Genomic DNA, 22,645 nt, shown 5'->3' with positions numbered 1-22,645 from the left:
AGAATGTAAAAGAAATGCCAAACAGGATTTACATCCAAACGTTCTCTTCTATTGTGCATCATATATCAAGCAGTGATTGATTTGGTTTTTTTCCTCCAGGAAATCTCCTGGTTTATAGGCTTTTTTTGTTAAAAACCAGAGATAAACTCAGCAAAGGGTTAGGGGGGGTGGTGCCCATGGGAAAATTGCTGTCTGAGAAACAGTATAACAAGAGGGAAATAAATATTTTTCTAAAATGTCACAAGACAGGAATGTAAAATTTCACCTGTGCCTGAAGAGTGAAAAAACCCCACAAACCCCAAAAAACCACCACCACAACAAAACCCCCCACACAGATCATATCTAAGTTGTTTTGGTAACTTCTTTAGATTCTTCTACCATGAAGACAGGGTGAATGGTAAAGACTTTTGACTCATTTGCCCAGGAACAACAGCCATTTCTTTTTATGCACTGAGTCATGTAAAATAAAATAAAGCCACACAAATCAAGACTATCATTCCCCAGAATTCTTTGAGAATAACGTTGTAAGAACATCAACAAGAGATCTGCAAAAAGAAAGGATCAATCTCTTTTTGAGCTTAAAAAAAAAAAGTGACTAGAAATGTCAAAAGTTGCCAGTTTTCCCCAATGGAAGCTAAATCTTCTGAACTGATGTCAGTTGGTATTTCTACATTTCTAAAAGAACAAACACCAAAACCTCTGAAGTTACATCCTAATTCCACAACACTGCTTTGATGATCAGTGTTTAATATCAAAAGCTACAGAGAAAAGCTGAAAAACTTCCTGCAGAACATATGATGCAAAGCAATAACATAAATGACACATTAAAGCAACAACAAAAGTGTTTGCTGTTCCTTATGGAGAAAACAATGGAAATGCAATGTGGACAGAAAACTGAGTAAACTGATTTTACAATGTTTGATTCAGTAGCGATGCTTCATCCTTTTCTTATTAATTCCAAACTTATTGGAGGCCTAGGGAAGAAAAAAATCCATACCTTCAGAAAGAAGATAATGTTGGCAGAGTAGGGTAATTTTTTGCTCTTTCATCCATTTGAAAGCAGAGAAGCTGCTTCCTCACACCTCCTTTCCCCTGTCAGCTTCCCCACAGCAGGCAGTGATTAGTAGCCTGCCAAATATTTTCCTGATGACAACTTAAGGAAATCTTCAGGACTACCAATAAGACACTGAATGTACGTTAAGAGGTGAAGTAATCAAGTTACAATGTAAAAACAAGTCACTTCTATATTTTGGGCATTTTTGAGACAGAAATTGTAACTCTGAATTGTAGAAAACAAATACTGGTTAAAAAGGAGGGGGACAAAAAATCCCCCAAACCCTGCTCCAAATGAATCATCAAATAAAACTGATTGGTTCTAAATGTATAAGTGCAAAGGCAATAAAGAGGAATAAAAATGCAAGCTTTAAATACAAGAACAAATAAAACATGCCATCTCTGATCAAAAACAATCCCCAAATGCCAAGACAGCCACAGAAGAGTCAAGGGAAGTTGGAACAGTGACAGGCTGGTTATAAGGTCCTTAATATGGAATGGAATTGGTCCAACCAAAGGACCTCACACATTAAAACACATAATCATACTGTAGATATAATATTAAAGTAAAATATCCTATCCTTCCATCTTTTCAGGGACCTATAAGCAGAATTAGGAAACTGATTCATTAGTTTTTCTTTAATTTTGCCACTTTGCCCTCTTTTAAGTGTCTACAGGCTTATGTTGTTTAGCAGTAACAAATTCCCAGACTCTTCCCTGTATTTAATATAAAAGACAATTCCAATAAAACAGAAATATATTGATTTGTATTGCTATATTTCCTGTTTCAGGAAATATAATATAAAAAAATTTACAAGATTCATTCCTGTGAATTGTACTAGATTTACCAAGCATGGACAGGGAATTTCTCGATTTCCTGACACAACTATCATTTAACCCATGTAACTTAATCCTGGTCCAGGGAGAGGATTCCTAAGTTCCCATCTATACCCAGTTTAATTTTAACAGTTTAGCCTGTGAAGTCATTAAAAATACCAGTCAGAGTAGTGATAGTCAGAACAGGATTACATGTGCCATAAATAAATCCAGTGCCTGCACACCCTCAGTGTGGTGTCAAACACACCCACTCCTCGTGTCTTCCTGTCCCACATTTCCTGGAGCTTTCACGGGCAGCACCATGAACATCTCTCCCCACCCAAAATTCAGGACATGACCTGATGCTTCAGGTACTGCCTCCTTTCTTTGCCTGGCATAAAGAGCACCAGGGCTGGGGAGCAACACTGAGCTGCATTTCCTCACAGGATTCTTTTCTTTTAAGGTCAACTCAACTGTTTCTCCCAGACTGTTTCACTCTTAAAATCATTCCCACCATGAACTGGGACAGTATTTGGCATCAATACTTTCCAGGCTGACTCTTAGCAACAAACTCCTGTACCAGCACAGATTCATGGTGATCCTGATCCATGTTTGGAGCCCTACCTGTGGGAGGAAAATTCACATGTTGCCTGAAAACATCCACATGCCACTTCTCATGAATTTCCTTATGAATTCTTGCATGATTTAAGGGGGGAAATATAATTTCCATTGCTGTTCAGGAAGATTCTTGCCAGTGATTTGCAGGGTAGGACATAAGACATAGTCCTTAATGTATGTTGTTTACCTTCCTTGAAGTATGTATTTGTGAACTTTTAAAGCCTCTATTTAAATCCCCTTTCTCTTTCAGGCCTTTCTCTGGCTATTTTAGATGAAGCAGCTACTCTTCAGAAACTGCCAAATAAAAATTAGGGTTTTTTTGAATATATTGACACCATTCATGTAGTTGTTACTGCTGCATCTGAATTTACACTAAAAAGTACTGCAAGACTTTGTATTCCCAAATGCAAGAAAACAGTGCAGCTTTTTCCAGTTTGAAACAGAAACTGGATGTTTCCTATCAGTTAACATCTAAAGAAAGTACTAAATACCCTGTTCCTGAAGCAAACCAATGGTATTCAATGGAGCAGCTGATCTACATGATGGCATTGGAAAGCATCTCTGCATCTCCAGCTGAGCTCCAAGCCTGCATGACTGTGTCAGGTCCTCAGGCTTCCCTCAGGCAAGGTTCAGACAATGTTCACACTTTAAAAGATGCCATTCCAGCACAAATACCAATCACAAAATGCAGGATTATCCTCAGATCACACCGTTTTTCCTTATTATAAATTATCAATTTTCCCTTCAATGTAATACATGTAAAGAAATAATTTTTTCAGAAGTCTTAATGTGCACATAAGTGAACATAGCAAGTACTGTGAATACAACAGAAATAGACCCTCGAGAGCTTTTCTTTATAAAAACCAGAACTGTTCTGAACAGCTTTAATGTGCTGTTCAGTTCATGCCCCTCTCATTTGCCAGAGGGAAGGTGAGAAGAGCAAGGGAGATGACGTTTACCAAGTTCTGCCTCTCGATAGGAAAATCATGATGACTGACATTATGAGCTAATCACACAACTGGACTAATTAATTCGCATTTCAATGCCTAATGCAAACATATGTTCAGGATAAGACTGAATAGCCACGGTATTAAAAATCAGTCTATTATTTATAGACACAGAGAAAAGGGGTTTAGGTCTACTATTACAAATATTAAAGATCTGATGAAAGAAACATGAGGGGGTACTTTTAGTTGTATATAAAAGCCTAAATACTCCACAAGTCTCTTCTCACCTGTAAATGCCTGCTCAATCAGACTGTGTCAGCTCCTCATGTGTAGTAAATGACCCAAATGCATGGCCTGAGCATTACTCTGAAGGCTTAAACTACATAATATCATTATTTCAAGACAAACATTTTATTTTGTACTTAAAAAATACTTAAAAATTTGGCAGAAGTTGGAGAGTTCAATTAATGTAAATGCTCTTCTTTTTACAATCTAACTTTCTTTGAAAATGAATAGATACAAGAAAGGAAATTATTATTATTTAATGTATCTTATACTTTTACCTCTAAACTGAAAAACTCATTTTAGCAGAAGCCAGGGCTTGAAAACACCATTGGAACAATTACAAATAGTCTCCCAAAAATGAACCAGACTGTAGAGTATGAGGTGTATTTTTGGTTCCTAAATACTCAGATATTACCATCAAATACATTAATGATAATTATTGCCAACATTTTCAATGGGAATGTGAAAGAAAACTCAATATAAACATTAAAATATATTTTCTAATAGGAACAAATTCTGTATAGGAGCAACACAAAACCAAAGAGGCTGTATGTGGTGACCATGCATAAAGAGTCATCTCCCTTTAGCAGCCACTGAAAAGAAATCAGTGCCTAAAAGACCAAGGAAGGGCTGCCAAGGGCCGTGTGTAAGCTGCAATAATTTAGGCTGTTTATGTCTGTTCAGTAACTCACAGATGAGGCTGGAATGTGTTTGTACACACTGGTTTGGCATTTTGGAACATACACGGAGTAAATGCCACTGACAATTGAAAAACTAAATTGAAACAGATTGGGGCACTTAACCTCTTTCTTTAGGCTTACACCAGCTGTGTGGGAGCAAAAGCCATCATGGTACAGAACATCCAAATTCATCCACAGGGTTTTACTTCCAGCCCCCAGAAGTGTTTCCTGTGATATGCTGTCACAGGGAAGAGAGGGATGCTCCCACATCTGTATAAATTTTATCCCCTCTGCTCTGACTTGGGTCAAAGTCATGTAACATTGAAGTATCAAGGACATGAACTTCACAACTCACCTTAGAGGAATGTTAATTTCCAGGCTCGTTTGTGATCAATATATTCTGACATTGTTGGTGTTGTGAAAAAGGCATATTGTATATGTGGCTCTACGCAGATATTTACTATATGTAATCTGATAGATAGAAAAGTTATACTATATTAACATTAGAATAATGTAGTGAATGTAGTTTTGTAATTAACAATAAGTTATAGTACAATAGAAGCTGTGTATGTGTGTTATATTTTTTGCTCAAGAAGAAAAATTCCTCAGCACAGAGATAACATTCACAGAGGCCCCTAAACCTTACAGAGGCCCCTAAACCTTCTAGTGAAGAAGAATTTATGGCCTCTTATCCACAGAACCTAACTTTCTCAAGGACGTATGCTCTCATGCGTTCTTTTAATTAACAGAAAACTTTTGTGACAAGAAACAGCTGAAAATTACTCGTTTTACGTAAGATATGAATAGTCATAAACTGAAGGCTTAAAAAAGAAGACTTCTCTTTGTTCGGGGCCCTTCTCCTTCCTAGCCTTTGTCTGGGAGGGAGGGGGGACAAAAGCCCGGGCTACCTTCTTTGCTCTTGTTGTCTCATTATTTGTCCTGTCTCTGAAAACTTTTTTTAAACTTTTATTATTGTATTAATATTTTTGTAACCAATTTTTATTCTTTATTAAATATTCATAAATTTCAAAAAACGAGTGATTGGCGTTTATCACAGTGTCAAAGCAAATTTCTGAGTTGTGTCATTGAAATGTAATTCCAGAGGGGCAGTTTTGTGCTGTTCTGTGAGACCCTGAAGAGAAGTGCAAAACAAAACACCACAGAACCAGGAGCACCCTGTGACAACTTTGGCAACCAAAACCTCTGTGTGCCACATTTTAAAGTGCTGCTTCTAGTAGAGCATTACAGAACAGCAATTAATAAGCAATTTAGCTCATTGGCATAACCCAAAATGACATTTGAGAGTGTATTTACTATGGTCAAGTCTCTACTGTATACTGAATTTATGTAAGCAAGTGCTGGAAAGGAATGCAATTTTGTCCACTCCATGCCATCTACTTCTGTATTTGGCCACAGAAAAGCTACAATTTCAAGCAAAAAACCCAAACCAAAAATAATTTTTAAAACTTCACAAAACCACAAAACCCCCCAAAACCCACAGTTGTAAGCAAAGAAACTAAATAAGGAAAGGTTAATATCAAATACAAAAAAGGAGAAAATTCATTGCAGAGCTTCAGGTCTCCAAAGCACAGGGGAATTGTTTGAAATAGACTCATGAATATATTCTCTTAATATCTGAGAATTTTATCCAAGTGCATCTCTACACTGTTAAGTTTCACAAATTCATCACCCCTTCAGAAATATGCTAGAATCACACAAAAGAAAACTAACTCGCATATCTTTATTACTATCTTTATCACTTTTCCCCCTTAAAAATATATTTAGAACCATGAGGTTAAATAAACATCTTTTAAAAAAACCAAACAAACCAACAGGTATCAGGCTCATGCAGACATCACCTTAGTGTTAAATTCCCACAACCCTAAGCTAAGAGTGACATCCAGTGGAAATCCAGCCCACATCCTCTTGCTGGCTGTAGCTCAGATTAAACCTATCACATCTGTGTTATGAATATTCAGAGAGATACATCTGTCTTGTGTTATACATGTCACTGGGAAGGCAAAGGTGTGCAAGAATGGAAAGTAAAACTGGATTTCCACAGAGATGAAAGTTTTGTCACACCTTGGTTCATTTGGTCAAAGAGACAAAGTTCTTAATCAATGGTTCATCAAAACAAATTCTCTGCCTTAGAGTTCACTACTAAACCAGGGAGATTTTGCACAAAGCCCCTCATGTTTCTGATGCTGCATTTGCACAGGTATTTATTGTCATTGATAATTAAGCTATCTTTGGTGATGTTCTATCCAATTACCTAATTAATATTATGAGGTAAGAGAGATACTCATGGAAGCTGCTATATTTTGATCAAATGGAGGTGAACTGGGAACAAGCCGAGTTAAGGCTGACAAACTGATTTTTCTTTTTTTAACGAAATGGGGAAAAAAATCCCTTCTATGTGAATAAGCCTGTTCCCCCAGTTTGTCTCCTTGGATGTAAACCCTTGTGGATTGAAGGAAAAAAACCCAAGGAGTTATATTTCACAGAGCTGCAGATACTTTCCTCTGTGGGAGATTTGAATATTTAAGCAAAGGGAGATGTGCTCCACATCACCAGCAACCTTTTCCCTACTTTCTTTCACACAGGAAGGGAGATCAGCCATCCATGGTGCTGTTGTCCCCCACCTTCTCAGGTATTCCAAACATGTTCCAACACACTGGCACTCACTCCAGTATTCTCTCACCAGACTGGGAGGAAAGCTTCCCAGTACTCTGGCTCCAGTTTCACTATCTGTTCCTTGATGTTAGACTCAACACATCTTGAGAGAAAGGACTGGGGCAAAATCGGGTTTTTGCATGCATCACATGCCTGCAGCTAATGGCTGTTACCAAACCAGCTCTCACTGCTGCCCACTCATATTTAAGTCAAAGTGTCACAGAAATCTGGTGGGTGCTGGAGAGTCTCCCTGGCCCAGTCAATAAAGGCACTCAGTTGTTAATAGGCACTGATAGAAGGCAAAATAGGCAAATTACCACACCATGATAGTATGAATTTTTGTGCTCCTGAAGGAACGTTCACTTCTGATCCCAGCTGCAAAGTAAATCCATACTAACTATAACTAGACATGGTTTTGTACCTAGGCAACCTGAAATCCACAATCAGGAGCTCTTATCCAGCTGCTTACAACCTCTGTCCTGCATACCATATTGCCTCTGCAAGAAAAAATGGTAGGAGTCAACTCCAAGGTTTCATAATAACCCCTTGCAGGGTATGGCAGAAATATTCTTCCATTGGGGTCTTCATCTTTACAATATTCCAAAGCACATCTTCGAGTGCTTTTCTCAATATATTCCCTGGCTTCCAAATCAAATAAGCATTAATAAAGAAAAGATAACACATCTCTAGCATTCTGCAGTAGATTGTATATAAAAAAGATACTGAAGTAATTACTGTTGACTATTTTTCTAAATTGTTCGAAAATTAAAGCAAGAACACCTTATTTTAAGGAAGGCACCTTTCCAGTGCTTAGCTTCCTGTTCACAGAGTTCAGTTAGGGCTCAGTGTACTGCCAATCTCTTTATTCAATTAAATTCTCTTTTTATAACAATACTTATGTACCAGGTACAATAATTACAGTACCAGGCACTGCAGCATAAGTGTGTGTGAGTGATGTTGATTATTCAGAGTAAATCACCCTACACAATACTCTCCCCATCAGTAAATAGTAAAATTATTTTCATTCAAAGTGTCCTTAACAGTAGTAGGAATAAAGCAAGCCTAACCAGATCATTGGCACTGTCCAAGAGGAAAATTTCACTCCACAAAATTAGATTCTATAGCCAAAAAGGACCAGCCTCTTAAAAACACAACAGATGAAGTGCTCATCTGCAGACAAAGAATCTCCTGTCTAATCAGGACGTGCACTTCAATATTAGGAATTACTAAAGGGGCAACTGGCTGTGGGAGCAGGTGTCATAACCAAACACAATTGCAAAACACAGGAAACAGAGCAAAACCAGAGCACTGGATATTTATTCACCTAGAGCAAACAGAAAGCATGTAGATCTTCTAATTATTGTATTGTAGATGGAGCTGGTTAAACCACAAATATGATTGCAAGTGTGAAATATCAGAAAGATCTTTCAGAGACAGAAATAGTGGTTATAATAATTAAGAATGAGAATAAGTCTCAGAACATTTTGATGGGAAAGACACAAGACAGATTAAAATAGAAAGGCATGCCCTGATGCACTGGGTACACTGTAAGTTGAATTTTTCTCAATAGAGGGGAAAAAAGCAATTTTTCATTACTGAATCCTTTGAAAGAAAACTGTCACTCTTTTCCCATCCATTTCTACCTCAGTCCTGCAGCTGCAGCTGCATGAAGAGGCATTTTCTCTCTTTGTACTATACTTTCATTTTGGGGGAGACTTCAGTGGAAAATATACCAACCTTAATATCTAGTACAGCTCAAGAAATATTCTAAGGATAGAAGTATAATCTGCTTTTTGACAAAATTTCTCAAAAGCCTGCTGCTGTCTCACCATAATTGAAAGCAGCCTGGAAAGTGAAAAAAACAGGCCTACTTCTAAAACCAGAAATAGTTACAGAAAAGGAAAAAGGGATCATGGACCTAGTACTGAACATTGAGCACATGTTAAGGTGCAGCCCTGATAATTTTTGTGTGGCTATCTAAGTAGATACAACATAGCAAGTACAGCTTAAGAATTACAATAACATATTGAAAAGAAAGGGCAGTTCTTCCATTGCTTTAAAGCACCATAAATCCATTTAAATCAATAAAGAGCAGTGAAATTCAAAGTTGACGTATTTAAACTGGCTGTTTACATGAGGAAAAATCACACAAAGAGGGTGCTGATGTCACCCGAGTCACATCAGATGAAACAATGACCCAAACAATGAGCCCAGCACTGAATCAACAGCCATCCTAAGAAGTAGCTGTGAATCAAACTGAGGAACAGAGCAACAAGAAATTAGGAATTACTTGCATCACAGAATAGAGCAAGGACTAGAGTCTCAAGACTAAACAGAACAAGCAGGAATATAAAAGGCTAAGGGATGTTTCTGATCCTCAAATATCTCTGAACAGAAGAATTAAAAGGCTCCCTCAGGTCCAAAGTCTGCAATGGGCAAAGGAGGAAAGATCACTGTTGGCTGCACCAAACCCCATCAGGCTGGGCTGAGCTTTTATACATCCAGTTTGTCAGTGCAAGCTGGCAAAGAATTGAAAGAGTAACTCCATGGGACAGAGGAAAGCAAGTTAGAAGCCGAGAAAGGGGTTTGTAACCAGATTTAAAGAATTGGATTTTAAAAAATGATGGGAATTTAATTTCACTTAGCAAAGAGCATCACCTAGGGACAAACCAAAAGAAGGGACTATATATTAAATGAGACAACTGTACTGCAAAGTTGGTGAAAAGAACAAATGAGGCTCCCTGAAGCCATTTCCATGAAGTTACGAGCACACACTGACAATATAAAAAGGACAAATGGGTACAAAGATTCACTGTCCACAGAGAAAAACAGTTAGAAAATACAATGTAACTGTCAAGACAGGTTTATGTTATTGCTAAAAGAAATGCTGGGAAGTACAACCTGTGTATTCCTTATACTTCTGAAGCTTTGAGGGTCAAGCAGACACTGAGCTCAGAGCTCCAGGGTTCCACAGAACCTCATGGACACACAAATCTGATCAGGGATCCTGTAACTACTCACCCCAAAATCAAGAAGAAGGAGAACTTTTAAAGTATCCATCCTTTCTCCCAATTATCTTCTCTGTGTCAAGGAATGTGGCCTGAAACACTGTGAATAGCACTATGCAGAAATTCATTTTTTACTTGTCAAAACAGCTTCAGAGGGATTGCAAGTCAAGACTTGCTTTTTCTCAGCAAGAATTCCACTACAAGTATAATGAAATATAGAAGAGGCAAGATAAATCTGCCATTGGCACCAGGCAAAACTCAAAACCCATCACAAAAATAACAACAAAATAAAAAAGAGGACACGAGTCTTCTAACAATGGAACTGTTAGGAACAAAAAAGAAAAAAAAAGAGATAAATACAAACTGACCCTCTCCCGGCTAAAGTAACCCCCACACCCCAGCCAATCTGAGTAGAAAGAACTGCCCTGAAGGAAAGTTGCCTGGCAACTTTTCCCTACCTAATTGAAATGTGAAAAGAAGCTGCCCACACCTAGATAGCCCTATTGTCCTTTATAACTACCTCATTCAGAAGGAGTAACCTCGGCTACGACCAGGACAAATGCATATGCATGTGTATATGCAAATAAAACCATCCTGGTGGCTCCTGGGAGGATTTTTTTTAGGGAAACTGACCCCAAAACAAGAAGCTAGAGGCGTCAGAGGAGAATTAGATCATGCCCTGGCCGAGCACGAAGTGGATGCACCCCCTGACCTGGTTTGAAGATTCACCATGACCTATGAGGAGTTCGGATGGAATGGGAACCAGCCAGCTGAAGCAAATCAGACAGACAAAGGGAACTTCTCGAAGTTTTTCCCTGAAGGCAAGGAGTTGACCTCGCCCACTCCTGCAGCAGACTGCTCATCCACTCTGCTTCCTGACGGTGGACGGGAGAGAGCTTCTAGCTGTTCCTGTGAAGACAAGGACCTGGCATCTACTGCGGGCAGCTGAGTGAAGACCTGCAGCAGCACCTGCTCCTTTGGATCACCACAGCAGCGTAAAGGACTTTGGTCGGACTCTGCAATCCTGCTGATGACTTTAACAAAGAGCTGATCACTTTAATAAAGAGCTGACTATTAATAAAGGCATATGCCCTGTTCTTTTCAGAACAATCTTTAAATGGACTGGGAAATATGTTCAATTTGCTGTAAATTATAGCCCTGATAGAACACTGCACATTAAGTAACAACACTGAGTGGCTGCTATAAGAGGCATAAATTGTCCAGAAGTGCCCTGTCCTACAGCACTGCCAATCCAAGTGGGCGTCTCTGAGGCTCTCTGGAAAATACCATTACAGGAACACTCACTGCAGCCTGCTTGTGCTGAAACAAAAACAAAGTCATTCAAATAGCAATAAATCAAATAGCCTTGATCTGCTGCCTTAGCCTTACTATGAACAGTGCAGGGTAATGAATTCTATAAGGGTGTCACAAAGTTTTGGGACACTGAGGTGGGGTTTTTTTCTTTTATTTTGTTTTTTTGGAGGTTGGTGTTTGTTGGGGGTTTTTTTTTGGTGGTGGTGATTGGCTTTTGTCTGTTCAACTTTTTTTTGAATTTTCTTTGTTTGGTCATTTGTTTGGGTTTTTCAAATTTTGCTGGGTTTTTTTAATATATGCATTGCAGCAGCATCCAAAAGCATCATTAGAACTTAGAGCTCCATTAGACTAGCAAAGCAAAACATTGAAATAGAAATAGTTCCCTGCAGAGTTGATTTTAAAAGGGGGTTGGGAAGCAGCTCCTGTGAAAAATGTCATAAAAGCAGTTCCAAAAATATAGTCATAATTCATCTTCAAAATATTTTAGAGCTTCATTTAAAAGTTGTGGAATTCACTTTTGGCCTAGACTTCTTCAGCAAAACATTCTAAGTATGCAGAAAATATTTATTTTTAAAAAGAAATTCTGTACTTACTACTCAAAAATACATGATCTCATTAAACACAAGATATAATTAGAGAATGGAATAAACACTATGAGGCAGACAAAAATTGCTAACATAACTACTGAAGTTTGGTACTTAATCTTTTGAGTGTTCTGTACTTTAATATTTGCCTTGTTGCAGCCTAGATTTCCCTTAAACTGCTGGGGTCTCAAAGATCAGCTATTTCTAACCTAAACCCAGATCCTCTTGGAGCAAGCTAACTAACCACATATAATAATAATTTGTACAAAGGGATAAAACACATGAGCAGAACAGAGGCTGAACATCAAATGATGATCCAAAACTTTGTTTGAACATGAAGATTATAGAGAAAGCAAAGAAAAGTCTGAATGTTAATGACTCTTCTCTTACAAGCTTTTGAGAAACCTACATGGTAAGGAATTGAAATACTCTGGATGGTATTTTACCACTGAAATGTCCTAATTTTTTTAGAAGACGGTTTGTGCTGCAACCAGAAGTTTTGTGTTCAAAAAATCCAAGGCCAAAAGCTCCAAAGACTTAACAGTCTGCACAATTTTATCCTCTGACTGTATTAACATAGTGCTCTGCATAATAGAGCAAAACCACTCAATACTGAAGAATATTGATAGATTTAATTCCTTATGTTCAGTCTATTAACTCAGCCATTACCCACAGTGAGAATATACACTACATTGTATCAGCAAAATGGCAAAAACCTATTCCATTAATCTGTAAATGGGAATAATTCTCTTATCTCAGGAAAAATTTAAACCATTTAAATTTATTCCAAATCGTGCCTGAGGCCAGCTGCATGTAAACTTGTATAAAAGTGCCAACTCACCATTGATATCTATTTCTTACAAACCTTCCTTCAGGGCTTGAGTGCACCACCCATCTATTTGATCTCAGTGGCCAAGATGCCAGTTAAAAGCTAATAAAAGTGTTCCATCTTTCACGGCTACAGCGATTTCCTTTCTTTACAATTAAAAATTTGTCTGCCTTTTCACTCCAATTAATTCACCAGTTCATCTCAGCCCCCCACTTTCAAACACTAAAGACAACAAGTTGGAAAGAACTGGAATAAAAGCAGAGGGTGCAGCCAGTGGCCAAGGCCTGGCAGAGGTGAGCCAAGGATGGAACTGCTGCCCACTGCAGCAGTGAGGAGGCATCTAAAGAACCTTTGATCACATCCACCATGGCAGCACCACAGCACAAATTAACTCAGAGTGAAACATCTGGGAGAGAAGTTGATGCTTCAATGAGCCCATAACAAATTATGAGACTAAAACCCCAGATTATTAGTTGAATTTGGCCCAAGTGTCAGGTAAAATGTTCTTTATATCACAACAAGGACTTCCAGCATTTTCTTCAGACTGGAACTCTTAGAAATGTTAATATATCACTGTGCTATTCTGTGAACATGCCAGTGAAAATGTTTCATTTTACAGACCCATGCATATGTAACTCCAAAGTACAAAGCAGCTAAGGAGGCTAATTGAAGGGTTTTAATAAACAAAATTAGGAAACAAATGAGAAAAAGTTCAGTGGAGGATTAAACTCATCCTTAAAAAAGGAAGGTGAGATTAAAGCACTATCAGTACATAGCAGTCTAATTTCTATCTCTTTACTAACCTCATTCAATACCTAAACCACTTAATAACATTTGCTTAACATCACCTTATTGTTATGCAAATTACCACCAAATAGTGTTCCTGAATTAAAGCACTGAGTTTGGGCTTTTTTTAATTATCCCCAAGCATATTCAGTATGCTGAAAAGTGATACACAGAATGAGTCTCCAGTGACCCCAAAATGTCTGTTCCTGTGGCATTGTACTCTTCCAGTCATTTGACTACCACAGTAATTCAAGTTTATACAATTAAAATACTGATTGGTTTTCTGTTAGTTATTTTACTTTTAAAAAACCAAAACCAAGCTAATAAAAGCAGAAAGCAGCCACAGTTTGGGGTGCTTTTACTGTGCAGCCATTGCTCTCAGGACAGTGATGATGGAATGTTAAATTTTGGAAGGGACCTTCTAGATCATTTAGACCCAACTCCCCTGCCATGGGCTGGGACACCTCCCTGATCATGATGAGAAACAGGGCTCTTAAAACATTATATTTTATCCCAGCACAGAATGCTGGAACTTGGTAATTAGTGTTTGAATAAGGACTTGATGTTTCCATTAATTTTCTTCCCCCCCATTTCATCACTCAGGAAATAATTTGGTCTTCTCTGATGTGGCCACAATGGAAATGAAATGGAAATGGAAATGAAAAAGTGACAGAAACTTAACTTTTCTGCAGAGTTAAGGAGGGAGGAGAAAGAACAGGCTATCAGAAAGGAAATCCATATCTGCTTTTCTGGAGAGTTCTATCACCAGACAGTGAGTAATTTTTTGGTGTTTTTTTTTTTGTTGCTTTGTCTGCAAGTTTCTTCCACTTCCAATTTCCCCTTTCAGAAGCAATTTTAAAAACTCCAATATTCAACAGACAGCAAACTAATTGCTTGATAATGGCCTTTTAAATGCCCAGATTAACTTTAATGGCTTTAAATGGAATTTTAACGAGTTATTCTGAGTATAACTAATTATTTGCTATTTATACGCATAGACATGAACAGAGTATTTTTGATTAAATGAAACTTTATCATAACTGTTATTCCAAGCCGCATTATCTACACAGAGCTATCCCATATGAATGTATTCACATAAACTTGTGCCCTGGCTGGATAAGCCTGTCTAGTGGCACAGTTAAAACAGGAGATGCATATTCAACTCCATGCCCTGCATGCCTCCAGGTAATGCAGGATAAACTGCTCTGAATCAAGAAGAACAGAGATTTAAATCTAGACTTCCCACATTTTGTGCTGGTGCTCTGTGCAGGATACAAAATTGGTGAGCAGTCACACACATAATTGACAAAATCAAAAGCTGAAATTCTGGCTTGCACGACCCAATTTCAGGCGAATGGCCAAAACATTTCATACTATTCTGGCATAAAATAGGGGAGCAACTTCAAACATAAGGAGTTCCTTACAAAGAGGTGTAGAAAGCATAGATTTGCACTACAATTAGAACTAGATTTGCATTACATTTGCATAGCACTTTACTGTGAAAGCCAAACATTTTGTCTTCTGCAGGAAGGGGGTAAGGAAGCCAAACTACTAATTTATTTAGCCTCTTAGTCAATTGACAAAGTGAAAACAGGTTTGTTTTGCTTTGCATGTAGTTTTTGTTTTTTAAAATACAAGCAATGTTTCTTTTACAAGTCTTAATTCCAATATATGCAACTCCTAGGGTACAAAGATTGAGGGAAGGGAATACCACCTATAAAATTAGGATAAAGGATATAAAGGATAGAGAGGAGAAGGAAAGGAGAGCTTTACAAGTTGTCTTACAAGCCTGGGATGAAGTTGAACAACAGTTAATACCTTGAAAAATTGGCTTCCTTCACAGATCCATAAAACCAACTCTGATCTGTGCCATGACATCGAATAAACTTGGACATCATTACTTGTACACTCGAGTTTGTGCTTGAGCATTTACACATCTTCCAGCCTGCACTGTCAAATTAACTTCATCCATCTCCATTTCAAATACTCTAAAGCTGTATTTCAAAATGTTTTAAATAGGTTGCACAAAATAGCCTTTAACTGTGAGCATGTCACTCAGCTATAACAGAACTTCAGGATATAATACAAAACCAAAACACAGATAATCATTGAGTTCTTTTCACTTGGTCTTAATTTGGGTTAATTCACTCTTGTTTTGCATTTCTCATTAAAAAAGTATCTCTCATGTTATATGATATCTGCCACCTGAGATGTTCATATGCAAAGACAAAAAGGTTGGAAATTTACTTAAAATATCTATAAGGAAGTAGCTTTTTCCTATTTCTTTTGCCACATGATAAAATAAATGTACTTACATGCCAAAAAAGCCACATTAAGAAAAATTAATAAAAAACAAAGTTACTTCTTTATATTTTTAGAAGTGGGCTATCTTGCAAGTTTTCAGGAAGTAGATAGCAACTTCAGGAATCCAGGGCCAGCAAAACACAGAGTATCTCCAACTGAAAGAGTTTAGCTTTACCTTTCTGGCAGACATCAGCTTCCTTGTATTTTCTAACAACAAAGAAGCCAGAAATGGCATTCAGCCACTGTCCTTCATATCCTCACCTCTTCAGAGCTCCCTGTTGTAATTATTTACAAATATATTTGGGGGAAAGGGGGGAGAGATTTAATCATATTGAGATAAAAAGTAAGATATCTTGAGTCAGATATCTACCATGATGTCTCACACTCTCCTAAACCCATGGGCTAAGTTCCCTAATAAATCAGTGTATTGGGTCTGACCGAGGTAAAATAGCTTTTACATGATAACCTTTTCTTTACTGTAAAGCCTCTTGCCACAAGAAAAAACATCATTAAACCGAAAGGAAATCATTCCCCTGAGACTGGGGAACTGAAGACACCAAAACAGAGTTTTCATGTGTTAGTACACTGGCACAGCAGAACCCCAAAACTGAAAGGGCGTGGAGCAAATACTCCTGGAAATTGTGCTGAGGCACATTGGAAATCAGGAGGTGACTGGTGACAGTCAACGTGGCCACACCAAGGGCAAGAAAGCTAAAAAAAAAATAAATTTCTCATACCTTTAGGTAGCTAAAAGGAAAGCAAAGCAATTTCAAGAGTCAACTTAAATCTTTATGATAAGTCAGCAGAACTCCTCCAAGTAGCAGTACATGCTCTTATGTTGCTGTGTCACACTTCTCAGATGTCAAAGATAACTTTACCCTCAAAAGTTCACTGGACAATTGTGTGTACAGATTTTTTTTTAATAATTAGAAGGTTATAAAGCAATATTGCCTTTGCCTGACTGACAAGTTCATGATCTGCACTTCTCACACATCACGACAGGCTAAAGAGAACTGAAACTAGCAGAGGACTTGAAATACCCAGAATCATCACTAATGGTTTTGTTACTAAATAAGTATAGAAATTCAAGTTTTGAGGAGCTTGGCACAAAGTGATGCATTTGTCATTTAAGCACACCATAATCCTCTTGTGAGTGATGCTGTGGGACACACAACAACAAGGCATGTACAAATGATAAACCAGCAGCTCTTCACTGAACTAGTTCACAGCTATTGGCACCTTGGTAAGCTGCAATAATTTTGTATCTCCATGAGAAAAGGAAGCAGAAAATTGGTGTGGCAGAAATAGAGAAAATGTCCACGTGCATTATGTGCTTCCAAGAAGAAAAGGAAATGCCAGCTGACCATTGGAGTACAACCAAACTGTGCTATTTCACCCCCATCTCCTATGGGGCCCAGTGGGATTCATCCCAGGGTACTGAAATTGCTGGCTGATGTTATTGCAGCACCTCTCTCCTTATTTTTGAAAAGTCCAGAGAGGTTCCAGCTGACTGAAAAGTGGCAAAAGATCAAGAAGGGTGAGAAGGAAGACCTTGGTAATGACAGGCTTGTCAGTCTCATTTCAGTGCCTGGTAAAATTAGGGAGAAGGTTATTCTGCCAGTTTTGGGATTTTACTCATCAGATTCCAGTATCTCATAGTTGGGATGCATCTCATGTTTGATCAGCAAGTTTGGAGAACATGCTGAATAAAAAGATGTGAAGCAATCTGTTCCTGATTCAAGGTTTCTTCCTAATTACCAAAGTTCACAGCTGCGTACAGTCACTCAGAAATTACCAGATTCTAATGCCATTAACCTCAAATTCTACCTACTGTAGATGATTTCAGTTTATAAAATATAACTTTTAAATAGGTTTGTCCCCCAGTCCATTAAGCAAAAAAAGCAAAACATTTCCTACAGTGATAAAACAAGGAAAGCATATTTTAGGACAAATTTCCCAAGGAATACAGCTGGTGAGCAGAGGAGAACACAGCTAGCCTAAAACCTGGGATAACCTACATCCTCACTTACATTTAACCTATATTTTAATTATAACTGATATATCCTGATATCCCTAGGCTTCAGCTGGGCTGATTATAATGCTGAAACATTCAGTGTGTATTCCTTTATTTGGAACTAGAAAAGCAAAACACAACTTAAGAAAAAGAAGTTACTATTGTTCAAAGAAAAGTCTGGCAGTCACCTATGAAATATTGATTTCTCCTCAGAATGAGGGAGATCAGATCCATGTCTTCCATTATCCCAAAGAATGGATTAAGAAACAAACTGGAAACCATTCTACAACATTCAGCAGAAGCTGCATTACTGCAAGGAAAATAATTCAAGGCTTCTTGGGCCCAGCAGAAAGATCACACATGACAGAGCAACACAGCATCTCACTAATGATTCCTGCATTTGTTACTGATGACAGAAATTCTCCTGGAAGCCAAAATAAAAACTTGAGGTATTCTTCATCTCAGACAGATGCTCTATTGAGTGGAATACAGAAATAGCACACATTTTCTTGATGGCATAAATGCAATTACATATGCCTTGAAACCTGTTTTCCACATATTTACTCAAATGAATAACAAATCCATCAGTTTCTAGTGCTCAATTTGTCAAAATTGAGAATACTTTAATCATACTGGGGAACTCTCAACTACAAAAACAACCCAAAAATGGACTTTACATGCCAACAGAAAGCACTTAGAAGCGTTTTCAAAACTGCAATTTAGACATGTGACTTTGACAAAAATTATGCCCTTAAACACCTGATCTTTTGGGAGTATCAATAAAATTCAGGTTTTTACTCTAAAATACTGAAAATGTAAAAGTAGAAGACAGCCATGAAAGGACAAAAAGCATAAAATCCAAAATGTTTCAATATGCTACATTCTTCCACCACAATCTTTGGATGGCTGGTTGTTGTTTTTAAGAGTTTAAAGGTCACATAAGGCCTGCAGGGTTCAGCAGAAGCAAAGACAGGATGCCAGGACACATTACATTTCTGTCTCCTGTAGTCTTACTTTCAATACACAATGTTACAAGGAAACAGGTATGACATTTTTTCACGTTTTTACCCATTAAACACAATCCCCCATTGTAAACTTACCAGATAGAAAGGTGGTACCACACTGAGGTCCTCACATAGATCTTGAAATGTTTCATTTCTCCCTCCATAATACAGCTCCAGGTAGGAAATAATCCCACAGCATTTGTTACCATCTCCTGGATAATGGTATTCTTTCTCTGCCTTAATGATGTAAAGTATTTTAAGGCTAACTTTTGGGAACATACAAATTAACCTCGTACCTGACAACAGCACCCACACGAAGTGGAGACTGATCTGTTTTCTCTACCCCTCACAGTTGGCAGCTCCAACCAATTAAAACTTGGTTTGTGAAACACCTAGCAGAGAATTTTATGCCTTGCAAAAATAGCAGCATTTGACATGAGACCATGAACAGACCTCCTAGAGAGGCAATGTTACAGGAAGTTAATTTAAAAGCTTCCCAATTAAGTGTTCTTATCTCAGGTAATTAGATAACTGCCTGAGTAGTAAACATGTCCAAGAGAGTAATCAAACAATTAGAGTAACAAGGAGACAAATACTGTCTCTGTTTAATGGAAAGTTAATTTAAAATCAGCTGCTCTATCAGCAAAACCTGTTTTAAAATGGTGTGTTGACACAATTAACTGAAAGACAAATATTTGGCATTAAACATGCTCAAACTGTTCACACTGCACAACAGCATTCTTAATAAATAACTGAATAAACTTAAGTCAAGCTCAGTCTGGTGCCACTAAGAAACTAGAGCCTCATTACGAATATCATTATCTAAAACTAATTAGTAGTTGGTGATTGTAGCCTGCTGGCACTAGGAAGCTGATTAACATTCCTCAGAAACAAACAGGGCTGGGTTGAGGGAGCAGAGGGATATTTCCCTTTTGCTTCAAAATCAAAGAGCAGGAAGGGAATTAAATATTTAATACCTGTGTACATTGCAGCTCTTTTTCTTTCATTAATCTGTATAATGGCCTGGTGTTTGATGTGCTTGAGGCATTTTCATTGCTTGACATATGCTGAATTCAGAATTTCTCCCATGGCTGGGTGACAGAAATAGAAATCTTAAAGTGCAATTAAATATTTTACTACCATTGTTTAATTAAATAAATACTGGATTAACTTGTCAAAGCAGATTTCACTGGCATACTAGAACAGCATTTTCATTTTTCTTTATGAATGTAATCTATGCCTAAATACTGTGATGATTGGTATGATCACTTTAAATGGTACTGGATGGATTCAGGGGAGAGGGATGGACCAATTACTGAGAATTCCACAGAAAACAGTTCATTTCCCTAATAATTTGCTGTGCGACCCTTTTCCTCTTTTTTTAAACTGAAGAATTAGTCCATTTAAAAATCCAAAACTGAAGTTTAGGTTAAACTTAAATTCCATACCAGAGGAAAGCCCTGCAGTGTGTCCTAAGTCCAAGTGTCTAATTTAGTGGCATAGTAAGAGCCAGATCTGCAAGTGAAATTTAAACAGTTGAGATATTTGTATTGGAATTTTTTCTCTCTGCTCCTATCCAGCCACCTGGTAAACCTGTGTTGTTATGAATAGTTGATGCCCAATGTAAACCCCTAACATAATAAAAGCTCAGATGAGCAGGGGATGAAGTTTCACTTGTGTCTCTGCTGGTTTCTGTATGGTGAGATACACACACCTGTACTTTATGTGTGAATATGCACAAACATGGATGAAGTGTGGAGAGAAGACAGAGCTGCTGCCTCTGCTGAAACAAAGCAGGGTTATTTTTCTGTCCTTGTTTTGGTTAACATTCTGAAGCACTGCACTGAGAGCTGAGACAAGTCAGTGCACTGCTGACCTCCAGTGCACCAGGAGCTCAGCACCATGACCAAAATCCTCAAGGCTGCTGCTTTAGTTTTCATTTAATTTAATTTAATTTAATTTAATTTAGTTCTAGTTTTTCCTTTGTCAGGGTGGGAGATTATCCCCTCTAACATAATGAACTGGCAGAAAACTAACAGCCTAAAGTGCAGCCCTAAGTACACAAAAATACACTACATTAGCACTATAAAGCACATTGATTTTTGACAGAAAAAGTTACTTAAAGCAACAATTATCATGACACAAAGGAACAGCAGGATGCAGCACCTGAAAGTCTTTATTTCTGTTATACCCTAAATACAAGTACAAGACATTTTGTTTAAGGTAATTTATTCATCAGATTGATTACAATGCTCATATAATGTGTGCCATATTGAAAATGTGCCTTGGTGCAAAAAATACACAACTGGCACAAAATGCCTCCGGAAAGTAGTGAGCACTAAGCTGAACAAATTGAAAATGCTGAAGTTTCTTAAGCTTTGGATTTTAATGAGGCTGTATTAATAATGCTCAGCCTCAGAAGAAATGTTCACTATTCATATGTAGCAACTGAAACTAATTACAGATTAGGTATTTCTGATTAGAGTAATAGTTTACAAGACTGGTACTTGTAAATGGCATTCCATAACTCTAACCTGGCTTAGGAGGACATCATGTGGCAGAATAATGTATGAACAGACACTGTAACTTTCCCACACAGAAACCCCTCCCTCTACAGCTGCTGCCCCTTGCAGCCACAAATATTCAATATTGTTGAGAGACTCGGTGAATGCAGAATCAATCAGTCCAAAATCAGATATTAGGATACAAGAGATGATTATTAAGATGATCTGTGATTCTGATACAAAGGTGGGGGTGAATGACTGGACTCAGAGGAGGTTTCCTCAGTTACCAAGTCCTAAGCAGCTATTTAAAAATTTTGGAAGCACACAGCCCCAATAACAGTATTAAATTTCCCCCTTTTATGCTCTTGGATCAAACTGCCGTTGCCAGAGCCCTGCCAAAAGCAGGAATTTGTGCAAATGTGACCTGAAAGCATCAATAAGGAATGCCAAGGAATATGTGAAAGAGTCCCATCCTGCTTCATCAGTAAAATCTCTTATTAACAACTCCATGATTTCTAGCACTTGAATCAAAAAACACAGTTCTAGAGAGGTATTTCTGGAATTTGTGTTGCATTTATCTAAAAATCCATTTGATTTCCCCTGCCAGAGGCTGATAGTAAATTCTTAGAATATCAGATGAAGGTGGAATCTACTTACACATTAATTTTAAAATCTAAAAATAAAGTAATCTGCTTTAGTTTTAATACCAGTCATAAATTATGGAATCAATTCAGAATGTTATGCTATCAGTCCAGGAAATAAGAACTGAAAGGAAAAACAAGAATTTAATGGCATGGCTAACAGTGGACATAGTTAGAAATTCACCACTGAAGGCAAAAGAAGTTGTGAATGAGGAAAAAAAAAATCTGGAAAAGAAAATTTGAAGGAGATTTTTGTCATTCCTGTTTCTTCCAGAAGACATAGGCTTGGGTGATGCTATTTCCTTTCATAAAAGCCATGAGATGAGCTCAGCTGGTCAGAACATGGTGTTAATAACACCAAGATTGTGGGTTTGATCCTTGTATGGGCCATCCAAGAGTTGGACTCAGTGATCCATCTGGGTCCCTTCCAACTCAGAATATTCTGTCATCATAGAAGCACTCTTAAAGTTGTTTGGGTTTTTTTTCACTGATTTAGAAAAACTATCACAGAGGCAGTAACACCACTTTTCAATGCATTCTAAACTTAAGTCCTTCCTATGGATGAGAAGAATTCTGTAATGCTGA

At 37.7% G+C, this 22,645-nt stretch overlaps 1 long non-coding RNA gene across 2 annotated transcripts in view; it reads right to left on the bottom strand.

Annotated features, from left to right (window-relative positions):
• The window catches only part of LOC134550823 (uncharacterized), a 59,816-nt gene that overhangs the window by 19,526 nt on the left and 17,645 nt on the right, over positions 1-22,645 (bottom strand). The window lies entirely within an intron of this gene.

Source organism: Prinia subflava, chromosome 5, assembly GCF_021018805.1.
Source record: "Prinia subflava isolate CZ2003 ecotype Zambia chromosome 5, Cam_Psub_1.2, whole genome shotgun sequence".
NCBI lineage: Eukaryota > Metazoa > Chordata > Aves > Passeriformes > Cisticolidae > Prinia > Prinia subflava.
Note: the sequence above shows the minus strand (reverse complement) of the source record. Positions and strands in the feature narration are given on the sequence as shown.